Source organism: Pundamilia nyererei, unplaced genomic scaffold (assembly GCF_000239375.1).
Source record: "Pundamilia nyererei isolate P.nyererei 1_Seehausen unplaced genomic scaffold, PunNye1.0 scaffold00021, whole genome shotgun sequence".
In the NCBI taxonomy this organism is placed as follows: Eukaryota; Metazoa; Chordata; class Actinopteri; order Cichliformes; family Cichlidae; genus Pundamilia; species Pundamilia nyererei.
In genome coordinates, this window is record NW_005187422.1 from 4,651,652 (window position 1) to 4,656,485 (window position 4,834).

A 4,834-nucleotide genomic window follows, 5' to 3' on the forward strand; every position below is an offset into this window, starting at 1 on the left:
ACACAACAGCGAAAGCTCAGTCCCCAGGTGCTTCAGTCTCGACATGGGGACAGCAAGGAGTGACTGGTCAGTTGATCGGAGAGATGTTTGTGGAGTGCATAGGTGTAAGAGGTCTGCCAGGTAAGTAAGCGCCAATAAGTAGGATTCCAATGCAGCAGAGGTGGGCGGAGTTTAACATAAAAGTGAAAACATTTCAAAACAGCTTCCACAGACAGAAAACAGGAAAAGGAAACCGGTCCTGATTCTTCCTTCTTATCCCAATTCAGGATACGACAAGTCTTACTGTGTCTCAGGAGGAGAAATTTAAAATATTACTGTCTGCCAGCATTAACCACAGTTATATCACACAAGTCACAATGATGTCATAGACTCAGATCTTAACACTGCTGGGAGGGAATGCAGAAGAAAAATAGGATATTATGGTTATGGTATTATTGTGGTATTATGGTTAGTTTGAATATTTTGTCAGGTTAAAGTTTCATTGTTGAAGCAACTAACAGTGAGGCAAAACATGGAACAAATGAGTTAAGTACAATATAAACCTTGAGATAACAGCCACACACAAAAGACAACGATGATGCACAATAATGAGACAAATATGTGGCAACAAATAAACCAATCGACAGACTGAAAATAGATTTGTAACTTATACAAATGACTTTTATTAGTGACACAGGATCTGAATGATGTCAGTATGTCACAAATAATTTACATGTTGCAAAATACTGTGTTGTGACTGTAATGTAGATAACTTTAGAATAATCCACAGACAGGGCAGGCATCACCAGCTTTCCAACTTGTTTCGGCAGGAAGTGTTTTGCAGATCTTTCATCACTTTCATTTATCTTGGCATGAGACGTGTTACTGAAAACAGCTCAGAGGGTCATAAGGTTGCCTGGAAGAGAAAAATGCTAAAGGAATAAAGAGGGTGTTACAAGAGAATGTGAAGAAAGCCAACACTACTGCACACTGATAAGAGTGGCGCTTCAAAGACAAGCTTTTTAGATATAATTAGCTTTAAATGCCAACCCTGTATGCTAGTAATAATATATAGCATATAACTAAACTTCAACTACCACAACAATGTAATAATTTCTCACTGTTGCTCTGACAGGTAGGAATTGTGGTGTGTGGTAAATGGTACGCGGACTGGTTTCTTAAATAGCACTTTTCTGCTTTAGCGGAGGACTCAAAGCACTGATGCAACATACGAATTCATCTGAGGTTATGTTCAAGGCTAAACCTGCGGGGTTTTCCCCTCACTTTTAAGCATTTTGTCTAAATGCTGCATGAGGTGTGTGAAGCTTTGACTTCCTTTGATCTATTCGCCGGTGCTTTTGTAAGATGAGCTTTCATCGCCGTTGTGAAAAATGTTATGCTGTAATATACAGCATGGACGCTTCTGTGAGCGACAGCTGAGCAACGAAGTCTCTTCTGCCAAGTCAACAACACCTCTCTGAGCCAAGTCTGTCAAAATAAGCATCTCTACCGCACACATAACATTTGACTCATATCCTCCAGATTTGCCTGCACATTCACCTCTCTGACGGGACATATTCTATACTTAAGGACAGCCTTCAGTAAATCATCACTGCAGCGCTGGAGGTTAGGATGATGTGGGAATGACAGAAAAATGAGATCTTTCTCCAGAACGCTATTAACCAATTCAGGCTCGCAGCAGGAAGGAACCGTAGCCTCACACACGCACAATTAACATGCCGAGGAAAACTCGTAGCATTTCCACGTGGGTAGTTCAGTTTCACATTTTGAATTCAATAGCAGATAAATTAAAGTCCTCTCCCAGGGAGTGACGGGTGTTGAATGTGTTAATCCAAATGTTGCAGCAACATTGCCGCTTTCTGGAGCACATGAGGGCAGCTAAACTGCAAACGGTGATTAATATGTCAGTGTAGCTAAGGCACAATTAGAGCCATAGGGTTGGCCTTTGATACAGCTCCACACCGAACTGTCAAAGCCACTATAATTTACACATAGTTTATGGATTTATTTTCATTCCTCTCGGGTGTGATTAATTTTCTTCTTGTAGTCTGGTGGAGGCAAACAGCGTGGTTGTATAATCAATCATCGGCTCAGAATGCCAGTGTGTCACTTTCATTTCTCGGTTCCATCGCGTGTCTCGTTTGGTATAATTGTCTCACATTTGAGACAATCAGCAGGTTCCCATCCTTTGACTCATAAACTCATCACTCAGAGCTGGATTCAGGCCTGAGTGCGGTGGCACGCAACCAAAGTCAGAGAAGAGAGTGAACCGAAACCACCACCTCTGCCTCCTCACACACGTGACCGCTGTTGTCCCTCCCTCTTCTTCCCTCGAGTTATTCGTGTCCTCCCCGTACTCAGCAGCATGTCAGACAACGGACTTAAACCACAATGCTGTTATTCATTTTGTTCCCTCTGCCTCAGGTCAGCACGGTGGGTGTTTATCATTCAGATTCCATCTAAGGATGTAAATTATGTCTCACCTGAAGAAAACTAAGATAATAGAAAACACATGAAAACCCAGCAGCTGTAGAAAAACTTCAGACCTGTGTGCGCATACATTTATTCTAAGACGGGATACTAAGAAAGATTTAAGAGCACAATAACTTTCCACCAAAATACAGAAGGAAAACAGAATCAGTGCCCACTAAAGAATGAGTGCTGCACACATAAAGGCATCTCCGTGTTCTTGTGTTTGTGCTGTGTGAACACACATGACTGAGTGACCACGCTTTACTAGGCTGCGTGTACTAAAGGTAACATCACTGAGCACTTTGCTGTGTTTCGGCTTAATCTGCACCTCCCATTTTCCAAAAGCAGGCAGTAGAGACTATATTTTCATAGCCTTTCCTGTTTTGGCTTCTTTTATTCGTATTCCATCAGTGCAGTGATGACATTTATTTATTTATTTTTGTCTGAGCGCTGTCACCTGTCCTTTTGGAGTGGCAGGTGTGTTTGAAGTTAAAGGGCTTTCACGAAGAGGTCCAACAGCCAGTCAGGGTATGCTCATGGAAAATAAGAAAACACTATCAGTGTATCAAAAACCAAAGAAAGGCTCTTGAATGTGAATGATTTGATGATTTAACTTACATTACATACACATAACATTTTTGTTTTTGAACACAATATCCTCATTGTAGTTTCCACCCATGATTATAAATGTTACAGAATTGCCAAACGAAAACTCTGAATAGCATTGTGTTGTGAATCAGTAATTACAGGGCGTGTTATTACTTGTATGAAGGCGATGGATCGAGGCAGTGGGTGCAGGCTCTGACTCTGCAGTGCCACCTTCTGACCTCAACTTCAAGAACTGATTTTATTTTAGTAGTCTACATAACTTTGATCAACACCACAGAGAAAGGACATAAGATAACTGTCTAATGCAAACATGTATTTTATTTTAACGTATCTTCATAGTCCCCACTTCTATAATGAAGGAAAGGCATGACATGTTATCTGAACTACTCATAATCTCTCTTTCAGTCTTTCCTTTGTTGCTCACTCTGGATAAAAAGTCCTGGCATCGCTACATCAGTTGCTTTTGTTCTGACCTTACTGCAACCCCTCTTCTTCTGGGGGGAATGGCGTTACTTAAGTGTATTTGACATTTGACTCTTCACAACACAACTGAAGACAAAAGTGGATATATTTTGGTGGATGCTGCATCTTTGCTTGTGAAATACATCTTTGCTGCGACCATGCTCAGGTGCTCTGACCCATTCCCAGTTAAAAATACTAAACTTCTGAACAGCATTTTTTATGTTGATCATTTTAATTCCTATTAAGAATTTATTTCGATTGATTTTTTTCCCCACAGCATAAATATAGTTCTTTTAAGGTTTGATGTTTAGTGACTGTTCTGTTACTAAATTAAGCTTATGCTTCAACCATTTAAAGAAAAAAAGGATACAAGTTTGAAAGTACATACTCAAGTTTACTATTTAATCACTGTGTGTCACACATATTCACAATTATTATGTATTATGATTTTATTGTGTGCAGGCCTCGGCCTCCATACACAAACATGCATTAGGAAGCCCAACTCTCACTGCACTGATGCTCTTCTCCAGTAAACAGCAGCTCTCACTGTGACATGCAGCTACGATTGATGGTGCTGCTGCTGCTGTTTATAGGAGAAGTGTGTCAAACTCTCAGGTTTTACTTATTGGGAAAAAATTAATCAGAAGTAGTGACAGAGCCCATATTCACTGTCTGTCTCTAAAGCCTTCACACAAGCATTAACATCTCCTTCTCTTGATTATTATTCTTTTAATAAATGTATTTGTATATCTGTCTGGATATGTTTTGGCTGGTCTGCAGGTTTGTACAGCTGCTGTGTATATGTGTGTTTTTTCAATACATCTAAACTCTCTTCAGATGAGTCATACTGTACGATCTTTAATTATAGCCCGAGTGACCCAGGATGCAGTGCGCAGGCACAAAGTTTCTTTTCCAAATAAACACTACAATCCAAACTGTAAGCTGTAAACATCCATCACAGTTTAAACTTCCTGTTTTGCTGTTAACCAACTACAGATTTATTGACATCATGGATGTATTTGCTCATTTCTCCATTTATGTGTAAGGCTTTCTCTGTAAGGCTTTTAGACATTTTCAGAAGGCAAAGATGGCTAAGGCTAATAAACAGTTCTTACCAAAAAAATACTTCATTATAAATTTCTAGAGATTTTGTTTTTCAGCTACTGCGGTCCACAGCACCACCTCGAGGTGCACCATCAAAAAGCACCAGCAGTTAGGAGTTAAAATTGTACAATACAGATAAAGGGTGTAATTACCCTGTAATTACATGGAATTCCATGGTATTTTATTT